We start from the raw sequence: 26,102 nt of genomic DNA, 5'->3' as shown, positions 1-26,102 counted from the left end.
GGGCTGAGGCTCAGAGGAAGATGGGAGCCTCTCAGCGGATGAGGAGAAGTGGCCAGGAAGGTGGAAGGAGGAGATGGTGGAGGCAGTCTGACAGGGTAAGCATCCAAGGGGCAGGAAAATTCTAGGTGGGAGAGGTTTGGAGCTGAGGTCTGGAAGGGGCTCAGAGGAGTGGGGAGCACTTCAGCCTGCAGATAGATGGTCTAGCAGAAGCCATCTATAAATGTCATTGTATGCCCATCCCCCAGATGGGAAAACAGAGGCCTGAGAGGTTGAGCAAGTTCAGAAATGATGGGTTCTGTGGAAGCTTGGCTGAAGCCTCCTTGAAAGTTAGTGTGGTGGTGAAGAAGGCAGGTTCAGGAGCTAGCATGCTGCCTAGAATTGAGTTCTTCTGCCTCCTCCTACCAATAAGCTGCTTTTTAAACCTCCCTGGGCCTTGCTTCATTTGTGAAATGGAGCTAATAACAGTATATATTCCACAGGTGGTCATGAGGATTGAGTGAGTTAATACGTGCATCCTATGAGTCCTGGAGCCAACCTTGTTAATATTAAGGGAAACTGAGGCTCAGAGCGAGAAACTTGCTTGTCCAGTCCCAGGGGTCCCTGGCATCCCTGCCAGATCCCGTCCCCCTGCTCCAGGCACATCCTACCCACTGCACTGCCTCGCTTCCCCCAAACACATGGTTCTGTCAGGGTCAGCCTGGATGCTCCAGCAGCCTTAGAAGGAAGCAGGGTGAGGGCCTCGTTCCCATTTGGCAGATGGGGAAACTGAGGCAGGATGGCATCTTTTCTCTAGGTGCATTCTGGAGCACCCAGGGAGGGTAGGCTCTGTATTATCAGCCAGTCTTTCCTGTGGGAGGGACACCGAGGTGACATAGACACTGTTCCAGTCCCCATGCCACAGTGTCACAGGGGAGGCAGGACAAAACCATGAGCCAAGCAAGTAGCATTAAACAATGGAATACACAGCAAGAAATGCTTGCTCCAGGTGACAGGGATGTGGGGCTGGAGGATCTCAGAAGGGGAAAGAAAGGTCTGGTGACTGCGGTGGTGAAGGAGGAGCAAGGGGCGGGGCTGGGATTTGAAGGGTGCTATGAGTTTAGAGAGAGGGGGCCTTCTCAGGGAGAGAGAGAAGAGGAGCTGTGAGCAAAAGCCCAGAGCAGGGGTGGGGAGGAGGCTTCTGCTAGAGCAGAAGAGGCGGAGGGTGAGGCCTTGCAGGCCGGCTCCCACGATGTCTCAATCTTCTCCAAGACTGGTGAACCAGATGTCCCTGAGGCTTGTGAACAGATGCCAACAGCGGGAAATTGGCCAGTGGATTCTCTGTGGCCCAGCACGCCTGAAGCCGCCAAGAGCTGAGGCAGAGGGGCCTGCAGGCCGGAGTGGGGGCTCTTGGCCCCTGGGGGTGCGCTGGGCCAGCCAGCGGTGCAAAACGGGGCTAGCCTTGGCCGCTCCTTGACCCTCCCGGGCGGGCTGTGGGGGGTGTCACGGCCCTGTGAAGTCTTCTTCAGTGAAACAGAAGCCAGCGCTGGGAGTGATGCGAAGGAGGTGAAGGCTCTTAGCTCCCTGGCAGAGACACCCTGCAGAAACCCGAGGCACGTCAGAAAGCAGAGTTTTGGGAGAAGCTTTGATTTAGAGAACAAGGTTTTGGCATCAAACTGCGATCAGAGAACAGCGGCAGCCCGCCACGCCGTGAAACTGAGCACCATAAACCTCATTAATCTGAGGCCTCCGTGTTCAAAGCGACGCCTAATTAGAAAGAGCCGAGACTCTTCACCAGGCTGGGTGGCCCATTGTTCCTGCTGGACAAGTCACACCAGGTGACTTCAAAGCCCACTCCTTCCGTCCCTCCGCCGTGCAGCGCCAATTAGCCAGCATTTAGAGCGGGCCACCCTGGCTGGTGAGCTTGGCTGTGCTCACGCTCCATTTGGTGCCAGAGCTGGGGGCCTCCGCGCCGTTCTCTAGCTCCTGGGGTAACAGAGCCAAGCCAAGTGCCAGGCGCAGGTGGGAGTGTGGTGCAGTCTGCCGGTGCTCAGAGCCTGGGAGGAGCTGGAGAACGCCACACTCTCACTTCCCATCCTTCAGCTGCCTTCTCCGGAGGCCCCAGGAGAGGGCCTAGGATGTCTACCCCGAGGTCACACTTGGTCTGGGGACACCCTGTGAGATCTTGCTGGGTGGTCTGATCCGCATGAACTCTGGGTCCCCAAGGGGATGCAATATCCCGCCTTCCCTGGTTTTCACCCCCACCCCACACTGTGCCAAGGGCCTTGCATATAGTACGTGCTCAGTAAGGGTCTGTGGGCCAGGGTAGCGCCTCCTTGAGCCAGATGCTGTGAGGGGCTGGTGACTGTACCAGGATGCAGTAGGCAGCCAGTGTTGCTTGGAAGCCTCTGTTTAGAGTTGGGCTAGGCTTTCAGCAGTGTTCCATTTTCAGTCTGGAACACCTGGGTCCTGGGAAACCATGGGTTTTTCTCTGCCTTTCAGGATGTTGAACTGCAGTTGAATCTAGAGGCAGGGGAGGCACAGAAGGAAGACTCAGGGTCATGAGCCTGAAAGAGCCCAGGACTGGCACTGGGGACTCCAGGATTCCAGACCTGTCGTCGGCACTGACTGGCTACCTTGTGCTTTTGAGCAGGTTGTTTACCTTCTCTCAGCCTCAGTTTCCAAATCTGGGGACGGGAATGATAGCTCTTTCCTCCAGCACTCTGGACTTCATACAGTGAGGTCAGATGGGGGACTAAGCGTGAACCTGCCCCAGCATCTGTTCAGAGTGCAGGGGGGAGATGGGGATACTCCTGGCTTTGCTTGTACAGCTCTAGAGGCTGGGTGCTCATCACCTTTTGAGGCTGCCTTTTAAATCGCTGGATAGTTGCAGTTATTAGAATGGTCATTATATTAATTTCCTAGGGCTGCCATAACAAAGTACCATAAACCTAGTGGATTAAAACAACAGAAACTTATTTTCTGAGTTCTGAGAATTGGACTATAAAGAAAGCTGAGCGCCGAAGAATTGATGCTTTTGAACTGTGGTGTTGGGGAAGATTCTTGAGAGTCCCTTGGACTGCAAGGAGATCCAACCAGTCCATCCTAAAGCAGATCAGTCCTGGGTGTTCATTGGAAGGACTGATGTTGAAGCTGAAACTCCAATACTTTGGCCACCTGATGTTAAGAGCTGACTCATTTGAAAAGACCCTGGTGCTGGGAAAGATTGAGGGCAGAAGAAGGGGACGACAGAGGATGAGATGGTTGGATGGCATCACCGACTCAATGGACATGGGTTTGTGTGGACTCCAGGAGTTGGTGATGGACAGGGAGGCCTGGCGTGCTGCGGTTCATGGGGTTGCAAAGAGTCGGACATGACTGAGCGACTGAACTGAACCGAGAGGCTAGAAGTCTGAAATCAAGGTGTTGGCAGGGCTCTGCTCCCTCTGGAGTTTCTAGGGATGGAAATTTCTTGTTTCTTCCAGCTTTTCATGGTTGTTTGGCATTGCTTGGCTTGTAGAAAAATCATTCCACTCTCTACATCCATCTTCACAGGGCATTCTTCCTGTTTGTGGGTCTGTGTCCAAAATTCCCTCCTCTCATAAAGACACGAGTCACTGGGCAAGATCCTACCATAATAAAGCATGACCTCATCTTAGCTAATTACGTCTGCAGTGGCTAATTACCCTGTTTCCAGATAAAGCCATGTTCTGAGGTTCCAGGTTGACATGAATCTGGGACACAATTCAACCAGGACCTTCATTTTCCTTCTCCTGAACCCACCCCTGTGACCCTACCCCAGATATTCTCCCCTGTCCAGCCGCAGCTCTGTCAGCCTTCCGGGCTCTTGTCTGCTCTTCCAGGACACCTGTTGGTGTTGCAGACATGTTTCTGGGAAAGTGTCCATCTTGCCTCCCCGGGTTTGGCGTCCCTCCCCCTGCTCTCCTCGTCTTTAGACATGGAACTCCCATTGCTGCACTCCAGGACACAGCCCAGGTCCCACCAATTAGCAGCCGCTTTGATGTATAATACTATAAACCCCTTCACCTCATTATAGGAAATTTCTTTTGAATGGCCTTTAAAAACCGTCTCATTACACAGGGAGAACTGTAATTATGTTGCATGAGAAGGAGGTTCTGGATGAGCTGGTGCCCAGCACTGTCAGAACCGCCCGGCAGGGTTCACCGCTGGCTGGTTTGGCCACTAGGGGTGAGCTCTTCCTTTCCCCTATTTAATCCTTTCTGGTCCGTTTTCTTCTGGCATCTGGGCACCCTTGTCTCCGTTGGTGGCCTCAGGGGGTCAGAGCCTCCCATGGAAAGAGCAGAGCTGCAGAGTGGCCAGGGCTGGGGGAGGCAGCTTTGGATGTGTACCTTGTGCTCAGAGCCTCCCCCAGCCATTTTCAGGAGCTTCCCAGCTTTTCTCGAGCCTACCCTCCAGGAGGTTGATGGAACTTGCCTGGTGGTCCAAGAAAATCACAGTGGAATGGGACCCTCAGGGTCAATAGCAGGGCAGGACCCTGCCCTCAGCCATTCACCCAGTCCTCCTCAGCAGCCTCCTGAGAGGGGCTCCAGCCTTCCTGGGACCATCTTCCTGGGATGAAGTTTTCTCCAGCCCTTGGGGGATTTCTTCTGTGTCTGGCTAAAACCCCTTCTGCTGATGTTGACCTGATTTTAAGCCCCTCTCTTCCTGGCTGTGTGATGGTGGGCAAGTCATATGACCTTTCTGAGCTAAATTTCTTCACCTGCAGAATGGTCAGCACTGTTTCTGCTTAAGGGTGTGGTGAGATGGGCATGGCTGCCCATGTGGATGCCTGGCATTGGTGTGTAGTGGGGAGTGAATCCTCACTCCTTCCCTCCCCAGAAGAGGCTGCGTGGGGGCTTCTCTCTCTCTCCTCTGCTTAATGCCAGACGGAGTGGCCACCCTGCTGACTTAAAGAGTGGCTCTGCGCATCGCTCAGTGGTCCTGGTGGGGGTGGCTCTCCTCTCTCATACACCTCCAGTCTGGGGCGGGGGGGGTGTGTGTGCACGTTGAGGGGTGGTTTCAGGGATGCTTTCTTCCCCCTTTCACCACTCGTCCAGCCTCACCCTGCCCTGAGGTTGGCACCATGTTGGAGGAGCTGCAGTGGGAGGGGAGGAGAGACCATTAGGGTGCCCTTCACTGGAGATGCCCGCCCCCATAGAGCTTTTGTGTCAGCCTGAACTTTTCAGTTCTCAGCTTTCTGGGAGTCTCCCAGGACCGCCTTGGTCCCCACTGACTAGTTAGGTGGGCCACGGCCGGGAGATGGCGGCATGCGGAAATGTCAGTGGCGTCGTGGAGCCTGGTGCAGTGGCTCTCTGGGGAGGGGGCCTGCTGCACCAGTGTTAGGACATCTTTGAAGAGACCAAATTCCCTCCCCCGATAGGCCTGGCGATCAGGAGTTGGGGGGCAGAGTCTGCGTGTGGAGGCCCCTGAGTGCCAGGACAGGGCTCCTGGGGTTTAGTGACAGTTGCCCGAGACCCTCCCTGCACCACTTGCCTAGCCTCTGTCACACACTGCATCTCAGCACAGACACTCTCCTCCAGGGAGTCTGTATCCAGGATCCCTAAGCCCTCCCAGTCTGGGCTAGGCGGCCCCCTCAGCATCCTGGACTGCCAACCACAGAGTGCTTACTCCACGCGCCGGTGCACCACCCAGGACCTCGGGGGCCCTGAACAGGCAAGCGTGCAGGAATGTTACTGTGTGGTCCTCTCTGCCAGTAGTCGCCCAGGGAACAGAGCTGGGTTTATTCACTTTGGTATCCCCAGCACCCAAGAAGTGCCCAGAGCCTGGTGTAGGTTTGCTCAGTGATTGACTGACAGGAGGGTTGGACCTTGTAGCTAGGTCTCCTTCATCAGACCAGCGCATCCTGGGGGCAGGGATCATGCCTGCCGCCCCCGCTCCTTTCAGAAGGGCACAACTGGCTAAGGAGCAGGAAGAGCTGGACTCACAGCACACGCTTGGCCCTGCTTGCTGCCGGCCCTCCACCTTGCTCACCGGGTGTCCACCCTGTCTCCTAGGGGTGCCGACCTTCACCTGCAGGAGCAGTGATGGGAGCAGAGGGCTGCCTATGTAGGGGTTCCCTGGGCCCGGGGGGTCCAGGAGTGCTTCCTGTGTGAAGTGGGACTTGATCAAGATGAGATCTGGAAAGAGAGATGATGAAGAAGGAAGATGTGAAAGTGTGACTGGACGGCCTGCTGGCAGGAAGACAGGAATCTGAATTTGGGGGAGGACCCATGTAGGAGGATGTTGAAGGGATCAGGGAGATGCTGATCCCCGATGCTGGGCACAGATGCCATTTACTCCCTGCCCTGCCAGCACTTCCAGGAGAGTTCACATTGATCTAATTCAATGATTTGAGTCCTGAGAACCCTGTGTGTGAGACCCAATCATACGTAGCCACTGCTCGCCTCGAACCCAGGTCAAGTTGTCCTGAGCCTGGGTGCTGTGGGGGGGTGTGCCCCGTGGAGGGCTGACCTGCCTTAGGCTGCTGTGGGTGGGGCCAGGCTCAGGGACCTGCCAGAGCCCAACACTGAGAAGGCACAGTCAGAGGGGCGAACTTGGATTATTTTTTCATCTCTGTGTATCCTGGAGCATCAGATGTGGGCACATGCCCGCCCACTGCTTGCTGCCTGCTGAGATGGTTTGCCGTGAGAATGCCCAGCCCCTGGCACAGTCTCAACAGCTGCAGGTCCTGCCCTGCTGTGTCCCTTACTGTGCTGTTCCCTGCAGGGTATCTGCATGGTGTCTTGGCATAGCTGCAGTCATGGGCACCAGCCAGGGAGGCAGAATCCTGCCTTTCTGGGTGTCTGTGCCTGCCAAGTCCTCTTCTGAGACTCCAGATATGGCTTTTGGAACTGGCTGAGGAAACTGGGAGGGTGGACTCTCTGATTGGCTCTGGGGTGATGGGCCTCAGGGGGGATTCCTATTTATCGGGCATCTAACTAGGCCCAGACTCTGGGTATACAGGGCTGAGCAAGGCAGCTCTGGCCCCTTCCCTTGTGAAGCTCACAGCTTTTGTTGGGGGGGGGGACAGATAATAAACAAGTAAACAAACACATAGATGTATAATTGCAAATTGTGACAAGTGGTACAAGAGAATAATAGAGAATGCGGAGATGCGGAAGGCTCCAGGCTCCCTGAGACAGGATAATCCGGGAGGGCTTCTTTAGGAGGTGTCTCATCCCTTAATTGGATGGATGAAGAGGAGTGGGCTGTGTGCAAGGATCGGGGAAGAGCATTCCATGCTGGTGGGAGCTGGGGGGGACCTTGGTGTGTTGAGAAGCTGGGAGGAAACTTATGGGGTAGGAGAAAGAAAGCTGGAGGAGGTGGGTCAGGGCAGGTGGGCAGGGGTGGGTCAGGCAGAGTCTGTGGACCATGGCCAGGAGGGTGGGCAGGTTTTGTTCTAAGAGAAAGTGGAAGCTGCTGGAGGGTTTTAAGCAGGAAAAGGACATAATCTAATTTACTGGCTGTCAGCAGATGGGAAGCAGAGGGGAGAGGCACAAGGGCAAAGGGTGGAGCCCAGCAGACAGTGATGGGCTTGCCTGGGATGGAGGTGCAGAGAGGAGTTTGGACTGGAGATACGTTGAGCACTCATGCTGGCTGGGATGGGGTGAGAGTTGGGGAGGAGTCGCAGGGGCTCCCACGTTTCTGGAATGCACAGCTGGGTGGATGGTGGAGACATTCACAGAAGCAATAGCTCAAGAGCAGGGGGAGCAGACTTGGAGGAAGATGCAGGATGAGGGGTTTGTGGGACACTCTGAGGGAGATGGCAAGGATGTCAGGATCGTCGTGGTACCAGCCAGGTGACTGACATCTTATCATCCCCATCTTACAGATGAATGATCTGAAACTCAGAAAGCCACACAGCTGGTAGTACTCAGAGCCAGGATAGGAACCCAGAGCCATCACCTCTAGAGGGGACCCCCACCCTTGCCTAGTCTTGTGTTCGAGAAGGGCAGTGCTTTACCCAAAAGGATGAGTCAGCCTGGGTGGGCAGGTTGTCTCCCCGCACTGCCACCTTGGTCTTCCCCTGGGGCCAGGTCTGCGTTCAGATGCACACTCCCGCCTAGTGTCACACTGTAGTCTTGTGGGCCAGGAGGCCTCAGCTGCCCTGGGAAGGGTGGGGGCAGCTCACCCCTGTGGCCCCATTATGCCAGGGAGGATCTGGAAAAGTTCTTCAATTGTTCAGCCTGAGAAGATGTCCAAAATTAACCTTGAGTTAGGGCTTTCTGAGGACAGAGGAGCCCAGGACAGGGTGGCTCCATGATGCTTCGCTGCCTCCTGCTGCCCGCCTGGATGTGGGAGGGGGTTTGGGGTTTGCCTGACCCCCATCTGCTGGGGCCCCTCCTCTGATGGCTGGGTGGGGGGCCACTGAGAGAAGGGAAGGCCTTTGGCAGCCAGAGGGCCAGGTAAAAAAGTGCTGCCCCAGGATGGAAATCCCGGGGTTGCCATTCACCCTCAGTGACCTCAGCGTCCTCACCTGGACAGGGAGCCCAGTGAGTGGATAAGACCAGGGGTCTTTTCCCACAAGCATCCTAGGATCTCCACCATCTGAGGTCAGAGTGGCAAAACATACCAAGGGCTTGGGTTGTGGGGCTGTGGTCAGGGGACAAAACTGGTCAGGGGGCCTAGAAAACATGGCCAGGGTGATGGAAGCAGGTCTGGGGTGTGTGGGGTGCATCTTTAGACAGAAGCCAGTGGCATAGGGCAAAGGGGTGAGGAGGGTGTGAACAGAGGGGCAAAAGGCCAGGGACACACACTGAGCCCACAGGCCCCTGCCCCCTCCCCACTGGGGATGAGCCAATTTATTCAATGGAAGATTATCAGCAGCTTTTCTACAGGAAAATGGGAGTCTGATAGCCCTCACTAGGGCAAGCTATGACACTGGTCTCTGGTGGTGACTGCCTGCAGTGGCTGGTTTCTGGTTCAAGGCTCAGCGTAACCAGGGTTGGGCCCAGTGTGTGTCCAGGGTCAGGACTCAGATTGTTTCTCTAGGGAGAACCCTGCTGGGGTGGGTTTGGTACCCACCTTATCCATACTTCCTCTGAGCTTTCAGTGCTCATCTCCTCCATGGGGCATGCTATTTACTTGTCCATAGCTGATGTCACCCACTCTGGGCTTTGATATGAGAAAACCCAAAACCCTGGCCAGGAATCTGATCACAGTTCCTCCAGAACTTGCCACTACTGGACACTATATGGTGTGATTATTCTGCCACTTTGTAGATAAGAAAAGTGGAACTCAAAGAGGTAAAGCAACATCCTGGAGTCAGCCAGCTAGTTAAATGGTGGAGCCAGGATAGAACTCTTTGTTCTTTCCCCTCTTTCCCTCAGCATCCCTTCCTGGTCCAGAGAAGGGGCCTCAGCAGAGCTTTTCCTGCCCAGGCCTCCCATGGAATCTTATTCTCTTTTCCATCTAGATTGGGGGTGTAAGTTCAGCCTTTCTCAGGCTGAAGCTCCCTGTATAAGTCAGTTGGGCCTGAGGATAAATGAGGGGACCCTTCTCCAAGGTCCAAGGCATGCAGGCAGGCCTGTCCTCATTGGGCCTGGGAGTGGGTAGTGTCTGTCTGCTGGGTCCCCTAAAGACCAAGAGTTTGACTTTGGTCTTTGTTGGAGGATAAAGGAGTGTGGCAATCCCAGTGGAGGCATTTGGACATCATGGTCCTGGATTTGAGAGCTTCAGAAGGTCCTTCCCAGCACCTCTGACGTCACTCCTGCAGGCATTTTCTCCTGGAAGTGGTGCAGAGAGGGCCATCTCACCTCCTGGATGCCTGGATACTGCATGCTGCAGGCCAGAGAGGAGAAGACACTTCTACTAAGTAATAGTATGTTAGTAGAGAAGAGGGACCAGAACCCCAGGACCCCACCTCCACTGTCAATATTCCTAGGTGTTTCTGCTTTCAGGCTCAAAGCCACTATGGCAATTGGACACTCATGAGCCCACAAAGGCATCAATTCTAATAGTGGAACTCCGAACACTGTACCAGCTGTTTTCTTGTGGGCTTCCCTGACCTGTCTGCTAGGCTCAGACTTTTCTCAGTGATAAGAATCCACCTATTTATGAATCATTTGGAATATTTCATGGGGGGAAGTGGTCCATAACTTGAATGAGGTCCCAGGAGGGTATTTAAGAGGGTGTCAGCAGGTAGTCACACTGTCATGGGGGTAGCAGCTCCTCGCATGGCTTATCTGTGCTCTGTGTAAACCACAGTAGGTTTGTGAGATGGACAGGATCAGCTCTTTTCCCAGCTGGGGAACCTGAAACTCAATGAATGAAGTAAAATGATGAGCCTAGAGTTTATCAGCCTATTCTCACCCACATCCAATCCAAAGTCAGTGGATTTCCACAAGTCCCCTCTGTGTGCCCAGACTGTGGCAGAGAAAGGAGAGAGGGAGATAGTTCCTTGCCCTCAGGTTGCTGCTGAGAGAATGAGATTTAAGTCAGAGAAGTAAAAGGGAGCAAGAACTACTGACCTAGGGCCCAGTGCTGTGTGCACAGATCACGGCCATGCCAGGAGTTCAGGAGAGATCAATGAAACTGGAGCAGTAAGGGAAAGCTAGGAGAAGTTTATATAGGATGAGGGAGTTGGGAAAAGCAGACATATCTAAGAGTGTGTGTGTGTGTGTGAGAGAGAGGTGGGGGTGACAGGTGGTGGCCTGGAAGGAAGGCAGTGGCTGGGAGCTGTCCAGCGTGCTGAACAAAAGAGAACTGGTAGGACCTGTCTGAAGCTCTTCCTGGAGGCTCGGAGTGTCCTTTCTCTTGTGTGAGCCTCAGTTTGCTCCCCTAGACAATGGGAGTACCGATATCTATGTCATAGCCTTGTTGAGAGGTTAAAGAAAGACCACAGAGGATTATGTTGAGCATGGAGCCTGCGTCTAGTTGATACAGGCATTGGGAGGGGTTGCTTGTCTAGGGTGTTTCCACTCCCTTTCCGTGTCCCCCAGCCTTCAGGCCTGGGCATCTTACAGATGGGGCAGCTGGGGAGTAGAGTGGGAAAGACGCGTGTGCCAAGAAACACAGTATATCAATAGAGGAGGGGGACCATAACCTCAGAGCCCTACCCCCCACTGCCGGTATTCTTAGATGGTGCCTCTCCCTGGTTCAAAGCCTTATGGAAACCAAACACCTCTGGGAACTCAAAGGAATTATGCTCTAATAGTGGGAGTCTAGGCACTGTGAGACCTGTTCCCTTGGGCCTTCCTGACCATCCCTTCCCATCCCCTGCTACTAGTTTTAGTCCACAGGTGGTCTTGTTCTATCTTTGGGCTGAGTTTCATCTCTCTTTAACCACACACTTTGCCCCCTACCCCAGCCTCATAAAAAAGTCCTTCTCAAGCCCTTTTGGCAACATCAGGTCACCAGGGAGATGGATGTTTCAGGCAGGGTTGGGGTGAGGCAGAGGGCTGCTGGAAGCCACCATGAGAGGTCTCCTTCACCGTCCCCTGCCTCTCAGCTCCTCATCTTCTCAAACTGCCAGACCATCTGAGTCCTGGTTGTGGACAGCTTGAAGCCACTGGGAGGGGAGCCAGGAAAACTTCACCCCCCAAAGGCCTCTCCCAGGCCTACTGATTGTGCTTGAGACACCTTCCAACTTCAGCCCCATGAGCCTTTTAGCCTTTGGCATCTCCTTGTTTGTTAGAAATAGTCCTAGGTGTGAGTACCAGCTTGGCCATTCCCATCTGTGACCTTGGGCAAGGGACATAATCTCCCGGAACCTGTTTCCTCATCAAGTGGCAACAATAATACCTACTGCCTAGCATCATTGTGCAGTTTACCTGCCCTGCCTCTTCAGAACAGAGAACTTCTGGAAGCTGGCATGTAGGTGAGATTGGTCCTGTGGGAGATGGTTGGCTGAAGTGGCAGGTAGAGGCCGTACTCATCACCAGTGTTTTAAACACTGGGAGGGCCAAACTGAGCTGCCACCATGGTCATTGCATAACCTCTGACCTTGCTGCATCTGACCTGGCTCTGGAAGTTTCCCTCCCCCACCCCCTCCCCCCACCCAACTCACTTGGAGTTATGCTGACAACATGGGGCAACTCGCAGACCTTGGCATCTTGCCTACCAACCTCCCTCCAGCTGGCCCAAGGCTCAGACCTCAGTCAACCCTCCACCAGCTGGTCCAGCCAAAGGGAGGCTAGGAGGCGGTGGGCTTGGCCTCAGCTCCACCTCAATCTCTCTGGGAACAAAGTGTTCACACTTGGGCCTAGCACCAAGTGAGCACCCCAGATACTTAAGGCATTATTATTACTAGTAGTAGTTATAGCAGTAAGAAGAGGAGGAGGAGTATACAGTCCTGTTTCACAGAAAAGCCAGGTGAGACCCGGAGCAGTTGAAAAGCCACCTCCTTTGGGAAGCCTTCCAGGTTCTGCCCCTCCTCCCAGAAGTGGCTCTTCCTTCCTTCTGACTTGTGTCAGTTTCTCTGCAATGCTCTTGTTGGTTGGGCGGGGCCTGGCTTCTGAGGTGGGCAGGGTGAGTTGGCGGAGCAGCTCACAAGGCTTGGGGGTCATGAGGAGGCCTGGGGCCCGCGAGGCCCATTTTCCCTGGGACTCTCCCCTTGGGTGGACCCCCCTCCCCGCCGCCCTCACTCCCCTCCCCTGGCCCCCCTGCCTGCTGAATTATTAAGGAGTGCTAATGCGTGTGGTGAGAGCAGGGGCCTCTGCTGCCCCAGCAACCTTGGCCTCTGGGGCATCCTCACGTCTGCTCCGCAGGGCGTCTCCACGTCCCCCCGCTGCTGTCCTGCTTTCTCTCAGCCCCTTCCCCACTGCGTCCAGTGGGCAGAATTCTGACCTCCTTCCACTGCTACCAGCCGGTTAGCTGTAAAGTGCAATAAAAGTGAACTGAGCAAAAGTGTGTGCGAGGCACTGCGGATGCTATGAGGACTAGAGAGGCTCCACCGCCGGGGACAGGAGGGCCAGTCATCTGTGCACACCTATGTGTGTGCATCCGGGCACTGGGCAGTGCTCTCCTGACCTGACTGGCCACTGAGAGGTGAGGTCTGCCTCAGTTTACCCATGAGGAGAGGAGGGCCCAGGGCAGTGGGGAGCCTGCTGGCGACAGCTCAGAGTGGATGGGCTGGCTTGAGGAACTGAGAGGGAAGAGCCATTCCTGAGCTGACTCAGGGGCTCCCTTCAGTGGCAGGGAGAATCCAGAGGCATGTAGCCTGCTCTGGGCTTTTCCCATGCCTGGGCCCTTGGGAGCCCACACCCCAGGGAGGTTCTCAGTCCCCTAGGGGCACAGGGCAGCCTGAGGCTACTGGGTGGGGCACCCACTAGGGCGGTCATGAGGCCTGTTTCTCCCTGCTGGGGTTCCCTGCCCTCTGCCCCTCCCCTAGAGCTCAGACACCTTAGGGGGCCCAGCTCAGCTCTGGGTCCTCCTGATGGGCCCACTCTGACCCCTGACCCCCACCCTCTGGCCCTGCCTGCGTGCTGCTTCCTCTCCTCGGGTGGGGCTGATGGTCATTCCTCACCTGTGCCTCTGCCGCCCTGTCCCCAGCCTTTACCCACAGAGATCAGCACCCTCCACCGTGAACTTCCCTTCTTCCCCTCACACTTTCTGGCTTCCCACCCCACCTCAAAGGAAGAGGTGCTTTCACTCCAGACTGAGGCCCCTCCTTGCTCCCGCCCATGATTCCCCCTTCACCCACCATTGGGCTTCCCCTCTCCACAGCTCCTATCTGGCATCTGGCCCGCTTCCTTCCCCATCTCCGGAGGCTATCTGGGTCTCCCAGCCCGTGGGCATCCCCGATCACTCCTGCAGTCTCTGGGGCTATAGCAGAGGCCCTGTGGCCCCACTCACTAATGGAGACTGACAGCAGCCTGGACTTCCGCCCGCTCCATGGGGCCATAGAACTTCCTGGGCAGCACTTCTGGGCCTCAGTTTACCCTCTGTTGAGTGAGGCGTAACAATGCTTAGAACAAAGCAGGCATTCCACAAGTTCTTGTTGAATGAACGAACTAAGGAACTGCTAACAGTAATCCCTGAACTGTCCCCCGGGCTTCCCAGGTGGCGCTAGTGATAAAGAACCCGCCGGCCAAAGCAGGAGATGTAAGAGACGTGGGTTCAATCCCTGGGTCGGGAAGATCCCCTGGAGGAGAACATGGCAACCTACTCCAGTATTCTTGCCTGGAGAATGCCATGGACAGAGGAGCCTGGCGGGCTACAGTCCACAGGGTCGCAAAGAGTTAGATGCAACTTAGCATGCTTGCACAATCTGTCCCCTCACCTGAAGGCTATGCAGATCAAAGGAACTAGTGGATTTAAAGGACTTTACAAAGTTGGATGCTGGGAAAGACTGAAGGCAGGAGGAGAAGGGGATGACAGAGGATGAGATGGTTGGATGGCATCACCGACTCAATGGACGTGAGTTGGTGAAACTCATGGGCAGAAACTCATGTTTCACCAACTCATAAACTCTGGGAATTGGTGATGGACAGGGAGGCCTGGCGTGCTGCAGGCCATGGGGTCACAAAAAGTCGGACACAACTGAGCAACTGAACTGAACTGAATTGACAAAGTTGGACAGTGTTGTTTGGACATGAGCACCCATGATGTTCAGCAGGATATCGCTGCTCCACACCCAGCTACTCATTTGACCCTTTCGTCTCCCCGCACAGGTCAGCCATGCCCCTCTTGACACCTGAGGCCCTTCCTGGCCTGAGCACCTCCAGGGCCTCAGTACTGGGCCAGGAACCCAGTACTAAGTCCCACCGCTATGCTTCTCTGGCCTGGCCGAGCCCTGCCTTGTGCCCTGGCCAGCCTGCAGATGGTCTGGCTGCCATTGCAGACTCATGTTCTGGAATGTCTGGCTTCCTAGCTCAGCTTCCCTGGTGCTGAATGTGTTTCCATGAGTGATGCCCTTCCATGGACCCATTCCATGCCTGGTCCTGGCTTCCTCCAGCCCTAGTCTGCACATCTGAGCAGAGTCCTGAGTGCCAGTCATGTGGGTGAGAGGGCTTGGGGAGGATGGGAAGGCGGAAATACTGTCCGGTTCAGAGGGAACCCCTGAAGGTGAAGGGCCCACGTGTGAACCACCACTGGAAGCTGGCACAGCCCAGAAACCCAGGAGGTGGGGTTCTGGCTGTAGGAGATACCCAAGGGGGGGCGGTCAGGGAGGGTTTCCTGGCGGAGGGAGTGGTGTCCCGCGGGGGCCAGTGAGAATGAGAAGGAGGGGATGAAGAGGTCCTCACAGTGGGCAGAATGGGGTGGAGGAGGTGATGCCCTGCGGGGGCCAGTGAAGATGAGAAGGAGGGGATGAAGAGGTCCTCACAGTGGACAGAATGGGGCAGAGGGGGTGATGCCCCATGGTGGGTGGTGAGGATGAGAAGGAGCGGATGAAGAGGAGGTCCTCACAGTGGGCAGAATGGGGCGGAGAGGGTGATGCCCTGCGGGGGCCAGTGAGGATGAGAAGAAGGGGATGAAGAGGTCCTCACAGTGGACAGAATGGGGAGGAGGGGGTGATGCCCCGTGGGGGCCAGTGAGGATGAGGCGGAGGGGAGGAAGAGGAGGTCCTCACCAGTGGGCAGAACGGCGTGAGCAGAATTGTCCTGGGTGCCCCATTTTGTGCCAGGCTGGGCGCCAGTCATCCTCCCCACAGCACAGCCTTCGGGTGAGTATTATTAGCTCCATCTAGCAGACGGGGAAACAGAGGTTCAGAGGGGCTCAGGGACTCACCCAGGGTCACCTGCTGTCATGGAGGATTGTCTGGCCTCGACCCCACATCTAGCATCTTTTCAGACTCCTTAGTGGAGGGAGAGTCTGGGGAGGAGGGGGTGGGGTGCTGGCACCCGCCACAAGCTTCGCATAGCTGGTGACTGTGACTTTCCCGGGAGTGGGTGTGGGGTGGGGGGCGGCTTTCCTAGCTGGGCCTATTCTTTCCTTCCCCCACCGCCGTGGGAGAGCCCTCACGATGAGAGGTTCCCACCGCGCCCCCCTCCCTGGAGAGGCCGGCAGTTTGCCTTTTCAGAGGATAATTCCCTATTATCCAGAGATATTTAGCCTAATAGAAGCCGACAGATCATTCAGGGCAGTAATGTACTCCAGCTTCCAGCGTTTAGTTTCCTTGGCCTGAACTCCCAGATTAAAGGCTCCTTGCCCGCGACTGCCCCACAACGATGCCTGTGACCTTGACTGCAGTGATGCGGTAGGTTTCTCCCACCCTCCTTCCCTCTCCCTCCTTTGCTGGCTTCCTGCTCCCTCCCTTTCTCTCTCTCTCTTAAGGAAAAAAAAAAAAAACAGGAGGGGTAATTTTCTTCTTAAATATTCAGTTGAGAGGCTGTTGCAAAACCCTGCATACTCTGGGGACAGACCAATTGTGCTCGGCTGCCAGCGGGACCCGGGAACACCTGGCTAGCCCAGAATGCTCCTCCAGACGCATGGGGCCGGCAGGAATGCTGTACTTGCTGGGCGGTCGGGGCAGGTGGACCCTCCAGCCTGGCATGGGCAAACAGAAGCTGGGCTGAGGGCCTTGCCCAGGGACAGACTGGCCCCTTTCTTTCTCTGCCCACCTCCTTGACCCAGGGATCTGACCTGACACCCTCACTGATGGGGTGCTCCCAGGATGGGAGTTTTCTTCTGCTCCTTGGACCTGGGCATCCTGCGGAGGACCTAGGGAAGACTAGTAGCTAAATTGGAGCAGCAGATGGCTGCAGAGGTGGCACTTGGGGGCTTTTCATTGATCAAGATTGGGGCTTCTGTAGTTGCCTCCTTCTGGCCCCTGCAGGGTCCACTTGTCAGTTCGTCTGTCCCTGCTGATCTCTGTCTTGTCTTTGTCTTGTCTTCTCTCTCTGCCACCACTGCCCCCCTTTCATCTGCTCACCAGGCTGCCTATTTGAGCTTCCTTGCACTTCTGTGGAGGCAGCAGGGAGCCTGGGAAAGCACAGGGTATTTAGAACCAGCCAGTCTTGGATTCAAATCCTGGCTCTAGAACTTACAGGCTGTTTCTGTTCAATTTAGTATTTTGAATTTGAGCAAATTCTTAATCTCTCTGAGCCTTCATTCCATCACCTGTAAAGTGAGATGCTGCTCCTTGGCTCACAAGAGTAGCCAGGGGTTCAATGTATGATGTGGCATGGGGTGGTACTGAAGGTGTCAGCTTTCCTGCCTCGGTGGTCCCAGTCTCCCCACTCACTGACACCGTCACATCTCCTGCCCAGATGCCCTCTCTCTGACCCTCTGGCTTGGAAAAGGGAAGGTGTTCTGGAGGGATACCTGGTAAGGTGGACTCTGGTTCTCCCGTCTCAAGCTGCCTGTGTAGGTGTGAGGTGAAGAATAAGGCTGAGCAGGAGGGACACTTCCCCTTGAGTTCATTTCCTGGGCAAAGCCTAGTGTCTGGTCCTCAATCTGGTCTGAAGGAACCAACCTAAGGGGCTGTGCCAGGACCATAGGGGAGTGAGAGGAAAGGGGTGGGGAGCAGGACACGTGTAACCTGGGAGGAGACACCTTCTGGCCTGGGACTCCATTCCAAGGTCTTTTGTGGGGGTGCACAAAGAGAGCCTCTAACCTTCAGGGATAGGGAGTCTTGGCAAACGGACAGGAGCCCTGGTTGGAGGGGAGATTCCTGCTCCCTCCTCTGCAGCAGGAGTGGTGGGATGACCACTGGAATTCAGGAGGGGAAGGCCCCTCAGTCTGGGCTGACATGCTGTTGGACCTCAGGCTAGTGCCATTCCCTCTCTGGGCCTCAGTTTCCACGTCTGCTAAATGGGGTTAATCATCCTTTGTGCCTCTGGGATGGGCAGAAGATCGAGTTAGAGAATAGATGGGAATGTTTGGTGATCTATAATGTAGTAATAATAATAACTATTATTCTGGGCATTATCTTGCCTTCCCTTCACTCTCTGTAACACCTTCTTTGATCCACATAATCTAGTCCTGATTCACATGTGAATAGAATTAAAGAACCCCATGGCTGAAAGCAACCCCCACATTTAGTGCAAATCCCTACCCAGCATATATGTTCTCCAGACCTCTGCTTGCATGCCCCCAGGGACAGAGAGGTCACTACTCTTCGTGCTGAAGAGAGATCTCTCTTCCTGGAATCTTTTCTCACTGGGCCTAGCACTGCTCTTTGGGCCCATAAATGCCAACGCCAGGGGCCTGAAGTCCTGACCAGGCCCTCGAGGCTTCCCCGGGGAACATGGGGCTCAGGCCCACCTCTTCCTGTCAAGCCCCTGTGCACAGACCTCACTTTATCCAAAATCATCTCGACAGGTACACTGATGACGGAGCATGGCTGCACCATCTCCAGAGTTGGAGTGGTTGGCTTACCCAGCCCCTGCGAGTCCTGGCCACCAGGACCCACAGACGCCACAACTCCCTGGCCGTTCTTGGAGCTACTCACAGAACTCCACCAGGGCCTAGTAACCCTCTCTTGTCCACTTTGGCCCCTTCCTGGCTAAGTAGAGGGCTTTGAACAGGGGATCCTGACTACTTAATTGACCCTTCCAGGCTACCCTTCGAAGCTCCATCCTAGTCTCTGAAGTTGAAAGTCACTCAGTCGTGTCCGACTCTTTGTGAGTCGGACTGTAGTCCACCAGGCTCCTCTGTCCATGGGACTCTCCAGACAAGAATTCTGGAGTGGGTTGCCATGCCCTTCCCCAGAGGATCTTCCCGACCCTGGGCTCAAACCCGGGTCTCCGGCCTTGCAGGCAGATTCTTTACTAACTGAGCCACTGGGGAAGCCCACATCCTAGTCTCTAGTCTCTGGCAAAAAAGGTTGTTCCAGGAAGGGCCAAGGACCAACCCTGCTGATGCCGGTGAGATTCCATCCCAGGGGCCAGTCCTCCTCACTATCCCACGTTCTTGGACGTGGTTATATAGCTAACCACTGAGAAGCCCAGCCCATAGTTTTCTGTCTCATCGACAAGGATGTATGAGGGCCTCACTTTTGGCTGGCTGGAGTGCATGTCACTCTTTTGAGCAGCCAAGAGAGGACGTGCAGTTATCCCACAAGACTCTTTGGTCATGAGATTCTGACACTTACCATCGTCTTTCCTTGCATTCTCGGCAGCACTTCCAGAATCTTGATTGGGATAGATGTAAGTTTACCTGTCTAAGCTTAAATTGATTTCTTTAGCCCCTTTTTAAACAAAAGGGGAAAGGTGCTAATATTTATAAATGTCAGTTCTTGACATATATTACTTCACTGAGTCTTCATCACAACGTTGAATGGGAGGATTGTGGGATCTGAGCCTTTAGAAGCAAAGGAACTAACTCAGGGTCCCATAGTGGGCCGGGGGTGAAACGGAGACTTAAACCCAGGATGGTCTTACCCTCAAACTCATGCTTTTCCCAGATGCTGCGCCCTGCCTCCCCAGTCCCATGCCCCATGCTAGAACTTCTCAGGTTCAGCCAGCATGTTCTTTAAAACCTGCTCTGGACCAGCCCCTCTACACCCTCCCCCTTCCTGCCCTGTCCTGTCTTTTTGGATAATCTTGTCTCCTGCCAGCCTGAGGGTGGGACCCAATCTCTTTCCCGCCCTGTGTGCCACATGCAGGACCAGAGAACACAGCAGGGGCTTGGAAAGAAAGATGCACCCTGGGGTGTGTGAGACTCAGTGTGTGTGGGGTGGCGGTCTTCATGGTGGCTCATCTGCTGTTATTTTTTAACGGTTATTTAAAATTTTTTCGTGGGGAGTCTGGTGGTAAAAGCAGTTTGTGTCCGTGGTAGAAGATCTAGGAGTCATCCTTGATTCCTTTTTCTTACCCCCACCTCCTCACATCCAACTCATCAACCAACTGCTGATGAGCTGTGTTTGTAACAGCATATATCCTCAATCTGTCTAGTCCCTCCCTCACCCTGGCTCAAGGCACATCTCCCTGTCTTGGGCAACTGCCAGAGCCAGCCCACGGGTCCCCTGCTCCTGGGCCTGCTCCCCTTCAATCCAGTCTCCAGTCCAGAGGAACTTTTCACGACTAGCAAGACGTCCCAGCACTTCCCAGGTGACTCTTCATTGCACTAGGGATGAAGGCCGAAGCTTTATCTTGGCCTTCAGGGCCCAGCCTCCCTCTGTGGCCTCCTTTCCACAGTTGCCCCACCTCTGCCCGTCTCATTCTAGGAGCCAAACAGCTTGTTGCTCCTCAGAAACACCAGTCTCCTTCCCCACTCTGTTCGTTGCCCTGTTCCTGCTGCTCTAGATTGCTGCTGCTAAGTCGCTTCAGTTGTGTCCGACTCTGTGCAACCCCATAGATGGAAGCCCATCAGGCTCCCCCATTCTTGCTGCTCTAGGTTGACTGAGTTCTTATTGTCCAGATGTAAATTCAGATGTGGCCTCTGCAGACAGGCCTCCTCGGATCGTCCCACTCGAGGGACCCTTGAGCCCCATCCCAGGCGCTCTCTCTCACATGCCCAGGCTTATCTTCATCGCACTTGTCACTCTTTGGAATTATCTTGTTTCTTTATTTGCTTATCGTCTGTACCCCCCATCCCTGTGAGGGGCACCCCAATTAATCTCCAGCACCTATAATATAGTTGGTACATAGTAAGTGCTCGTAAGTATCTGGTGACAGACAGAATGAAAAATAACAGAAAAATGTAAAGGAGAAATAGAAACACCACTGTGGATATGGTAGCAGTTAGTAACATAATCATCATTGTGTGTGGTAGTGTATAAGCTGAATATCAGCAGATATTTTAATTATACGCACACATGAGAGACACACAGGGCTTCCCAGGTCCTGCTAGTGGTAAAGAACCCGCCTGCCAATGCAGGAGACTTAAGAGAAAAGGGTTCGGTCCCTGGGTGGGGAAAATGCCCTGGAGGAGGGCATGGCAACCCACTCCAGTGTTCTTGCCTGGAGAATCCATGGGCAGAGAAGCCTGGAGGGCTACGGTCCACAGGGTCGCAAAGAGTAGGATGCGACTGAAGCGGCTTAGCAAACACGGTAGACACGTGTTCGTGTGGGTTGTATGCGCGTAGGCACGTGGACGCACACGCTGCCCTGTTCAGCACCAGTGTGGCCTGGTGAGGCCTTTTACCTCTCGGGCGGCCCCAGCTGTTCCAGCTGTTCCACTTGTGGAGCGGGGCTGCCTGGGGCTGGAGGCAGAGGCCTGGATGACTTGGCCTTTCGAGGCCAGCCCTGGCCAGCGACACTGTGCCGCAGCAGCTCGGGCTCTGAAGTCTGTCTGCTGGCCTGCTGTGTTGTGCCCAGGGCTCTGGGAGGTGTTTATTGAAGTCCACTCGCACACAGGGCCGCTCCTCGCTGCCCTCTGAGGTGAGGATCTCACCCAGGCAGGAGGGAAGAGTCCGGGGTCAGGAAATTGGCAGGAAAGCCTGGAGACATGAGCTCGGCTGCCAGGGGCTGGATTGCATTCACAGTCTCTTGGATGTATCAGTAGCTTTAATTTTGAATAGGTTTTCATCTTTGTGTTTGTGCTTGTTTTGTAAAGAATTTTTGGTACAATATTTTATTTCTGGAACTTTTTTCTTTCAACTGCTACAAGAAAGAATTTCCATGCAATTAGAAAGGGAGGCCACACACGCACATACACGTGTGTGCTTGCACACATACACCTGTGTTTCTGCTGCTCCAAGTCAGCAGCTCTTCCCTCCCTGTCACCTTGCCCTCCTCCTGTGAAGACAACGCTGAAGGCTTGTAGAAATGTGGAAAGTAGAAGTGAGCCTTGACCTCTGTGCCCTAGTTTCCTGATCAAAAAAAAATGAGTATCAACTTCTCCCTCTTACAGCTATTGTAGAGATCACATGAGCCCACGTTTGTAAGGCACTTAGAATGTATCTGTTAAATAAGATGAGTTAATAAATAAAAAGGAGAGGACAAAAGTTAACGTCCCCATCATGGCACAAAGAAACAGCTGTGGAAGTCTGTCCTTAGAGTCAGAAATCAAGAGTTCAAGCCCTATTCGAGCCCTCCCTCCCCATGTGGCCAGGGCTGTGGGTGGCTTATTGAAGCCTCAGCTCCTCCATCTCTGGAATGGGTATGAACTCTGGATGTCATTATGCTGCAGTGCAGGCTGGGATAACAGATATAAGTGGGCTCAGTGAGCACAGGGTGCTGTACACCACTGCAACCCCACCCCACCCCCATCCGTTTTCTGTTTTCTTGTTCAATATTGTTAGGTAAACATTGCTCTGTGCTGCTACTAGCCTCTGTGTTTATCATTTTTAGTGGTTGTATAATATTCCATCAAACAGCGGTGTCGTGATGCACTGCGTCATCTCTATTGTGGGATGTTTAGGCAGCCTCCAGCATTTTGCTGTTATTAATAACCCTGCAGTGAACAGCTCTGTGCCCAGAGCACTTCCTCTCTGATGAATGATTTCCCCAGCTATATTCTTTGGGGCTGCTTGACTAGAGGCCTGAGAGATGGGCCAGCAGCAGTGGCTGGGAGAGATGATCCCTTCAAAGGTGGCCTGATTCCCTGTCCTGGGAGCAGTAGCATGGTTTGTGGGATAGCAAGACTCTGTGTGACGGGCCTGATCAGGATGGGAGAACATGAGCCCAATATGGGAAGGGCAGTGGGCGCTATCAAGAGTTGGGGCTAGGAGTCCGAAGAGTTAGGTTCTAGATTTTGCCTTTGCCACTCTCTATGTGACCTTGGGCAAATCCTATCTCCTCTCTGGACCTCAGTTGTCTCTGGGTACTGTGACCAGGGGGGCTTCCTCAATGGCTCAGAGGGAAAGACTCTGCCTGCAATGCGGGAGCCGCAGGATACGCGGGTTCTACCCCTGGGTTGGGAAGATCCCCTGGGTTAGGAAATGGCAACCCACTCCTGTATTCTTACCTGGAAAATTCCATGGACAGAAGACCTGGGCGGGCTATAGTCCATGGGGTCACAGAGTCCAACACCACTGAGCATGCATAGCACTGGGGCCAGGGGCTAGGCAAGGGTTGGTCCAGAGATGTACTATCGAATATGGTAGCAGCTAGCCACATGTGACTATTTAGATTTAAATATAAATGAATAACGGAGAAGGCAATGGCTCCCCACTCCAGTACTCTTGCCTAGAAAATCCCATGGACGGAGGAGCCTGGTAGGCTACAGTCCATGGGATCGCTAAGAGTCGGACACGACTGAGCGACTTCACTTTCACTTTTCACTTTCATGCATTGGAGAAGGAAATGGCAACCCACTCCAGTGTTCTTGCCTGGAGAATCCCAGGGACGGGGGAGCCTGGTAGGCTACCGTCTATGGGGTCACACAGAGTCGGACACGACTGAAGTGACTTAGCATCAGATCAGATCAGTTGCTCAGTCATGTCCGACTCTTTACGACCCCATGAATTGCAGCACGCCAGGCCTCCCTGTCCATCACCAACTCCCGGAGTTCACTCAGACTCACGTCTATCGAGTCAGTGATGCCATCCAGCCATCTCATCCTCTGCCGTCCCCTTCTCCTCCTGCCCCCAATCTCTCCCAGCATCAGAGTCTTTTCCAATGAGTCAACTCTTCGAATGAGGTGGCCAAAGTACTGGAGTTGCAGCTTTAGCATCATTCTTTCCAAAGAAATCCCAGGGCTGATCTCCTTCAGAATGAACTGGTTGGATCTCCTTGTAGTCCAAGGGACTCTCAAGAGTCTTCTCCAACACCACAGTTCAAAAGCATCAATTCTTCGGTGCTCAGCCTTCTTCACAGTCCAACTCTCACATCCATACATGACCACAGGAAAAACCATAGCCTTGACTAAACGAACCTTTGTTGGCAAAGTAATGTCTCTGCTTTTGAATATGCTATCTAGGTTGGTCATAACTTTCCTTCCAAGGAGTAAGCGTCTTTTAATTTCATGGCTGCAGTCACCATCTGCAGTGATTTTGGAGCCCAGAAAAATAAAGTCTGATACTGTTTCCACTATTTCCCCATCTATTTCCTATGAAGTGGTGGGACCGGATGCCATGATCTTCGTTTTCTGAATGTTGAGCTTTAAGCCAACTTTTTCACTCTCCACTTTCACTTTCATCAAGAGGCTTTTGAGTTCCTCTTCACTTTCTGCCATAAGGGTGGTGTCATCTGCATATCTGAGGTTATTGATATTTCTCCCGGCAATCTTGATTCCAGTTTGTGTTTCTTCCAGCCCAGCGTTTCTCATGATGTACTCTGCATATAAGTTAAATAAACAGGGTGACAATATACAGCCTTGACGAACTCCTTTTCCTATTTGGAACCAGTCTGTTGTTCCATGTCCAGTTCTAACTGTTGCTTCCTGATCTGCATACACATTTCTCAAGAGGCAGATCAGGTGGTCTGGTATTCCCATCTCTTTCAGAATTTTCCACAGTTTATTGTGATCCACACAGTCAAAGGCACTTAGCATAGCATAGCATAAATGAATAAAAGGAAAGAAAACTCAGATTCTTAGTGTCAGTATCCACATTTCAACATGCACATGTGGCTGGCAGCTATCATATCAGGCAGCACAGGTATCGAACACACCCATCGTTGCAGAAAGCTCAATTCCACTGCACCGGTCTAGAGACGTTTCTGGAGACCCAGCCAGCCGAGTGTCTGTGACGCAGGATCTCAGTTGTTGTGCCTTTTTTATGGAGCCAAGAAGCAAGCCAGTATCCCTTAGATCAGAGGACTCACGAAGGGATAAAGGGGCTTAGTGACTTTCCAACGGCCAGGACTGCAGGCAGTGTCCTGAGTCTGAAATATCTCCACCCTTTGTCCCTCCCCAAAGGTGCCACTTGGCCTCAGAGAAGCTGGGGAAGACTGTGTTTATCACCCCCTTGAGGGGTGGCCCCCCCAAGCTGGATCAGTGCCCAAAGGAGGCTGGTGTGAAGGCAGAGTAGATGATTTCTGCTTCTTCAGATGGGAAGGCACTCAGAGGCGCTACATTGTTCTCTGCCCATGCCTGGAACACCACCATTCATTCCCTTAGGTTGAGCATTGTCCTCTCTAGAATTCTTTTAGAAGTCCCATGTGCCAAGTCACTTCAATCTGACTCTTCAATCAGACTTGCAATGTCTGACTCTTTGTGACCCCATGGACTGTAGCCCACCAGGCTCCTCTGTCCATGGGATACTCCAGGCAAGAATACTGGAGTGGATTGCCATGCTGTCTTCCAGGGGATCTTCCCGACCCAGGGATTGAACCCTTGTCTCTTATGTCTCCTGCATTGGCCGGTGGGTTCTTTACCACTAGTGCTACCTGGGAAGCCCATAGAATACTGGAGTAAGTTACCATTCCCTTCTCCAGGGGATCTTCCTGACCCAGGGATTGAACCTGGGTCTCCTGCATTGCAGGCAGATTCTTTATCATCTGAGCCACCAGGGAAGCCACTTAGAAGTCCAGACCAGTGATCAAAGAAGATAGCTGCCTCACTCACCTTTGTCCTGTTCTGGCTGCCTCAGGCCCTGGGCCCGGTTCTGGGCACTCACTGGAAGAGGAACTGTGAGAAATGAGCCCATAGTCTTGAGGGGGACGCTCCCCTGCCCTCCATCTGCCACCAGGCACATACACTCTGACAACAGCACATGGACTCCAGCCATGCCTGCACGCCCCTCCCCCACCCTCCCTTCTCTTCAGAGGGAAGGGCTCCTACAGATGCTCTTCTGCAGCCTGGAGGTACTCCAGGTGAGGGTGCAGTAAAGGGGTAAGTGGCAACATACAAGGGGTGAGGAAGTGAAGATAGACTTGGCTGACTCTGGCCTCACCTTGGTAAAGGTGTGACCACTGTCTGCCTGATGCCCTGTGCCCCGATGTCCCCCATGTGAACCATACTGCTCATTCTTGCTTTTCCTCTTTTCTAGGCACTCCACAGCCATGTCCTGGTTGCACTGAGCCTGCCTCCTGCCAGCATTTCGGGGCTCTGTCCCTGCCCAGCTCCTGGACCCACTCCCCAGCCTATTCCTCACCCCAGCCTGCACCGAAGTGACTCCTCAAGCTTCAGGACTCAGTGGGGCACAGTGGCAGTCACGGTAGGTGTCACACCCACCCTGCCCATTCCCTGGCTCCTGGGAATGCCTTAGCCTTCTACATCTCTGGAACTGGAAGGATGTCTTTCTGAACACTGTGTCTGTGAGGATCCCTTTGGTTGCAAGTAACAAAAATCTTATTCCAATAAAATGAGATTATCAACTCATGACACTGAAGTGTCTGGGGGTAAGTTGGGCTTCAGGCAGGGCTTGATCCAGTCGCTTCAACAATGTGACCAGG

General features: G+C 53.9%; 1 protein-coding gene across 1 annotated transcript in view; it reads left to right on the top strand.

Moving 5' to 3' along the window:
* The window catches only part of LINGO1 (leucine rich repeat and Ig domain containing 1), a 219,151-nt gene that overhangs the window by 108,832 nt on the left and 84,217 nt on the right, over positions 1–26,102 (top strand). The window contains exon 4 of the mRNA XM_070358579.1: positions 25,697–25,864. The gene's annotated coding sequence lies outside the window, so the exon portion shown is untranslated. The remainder of the gene's footprint in view (positions 1–25,696; positions 25,865–26,102) is intronic.

The sequence above is a fragment of the Bos mutus genome, chromosome 21, assembly GCF_027580195.1.
Source record: "Bos mutus isolate GX-2022 chromosome 21, NWIPB_WYAK_1.1, whole genome shotgun sequence".
Lineage (NCBI taxonomy): Eukaryota > Metazoa > Chordata > Mammalia > Artiodactyla > Bovidae > Bos > Bos mutus.
This window is presented reverse-complemented; position numbering and strand designations above follow the sequence as displayed.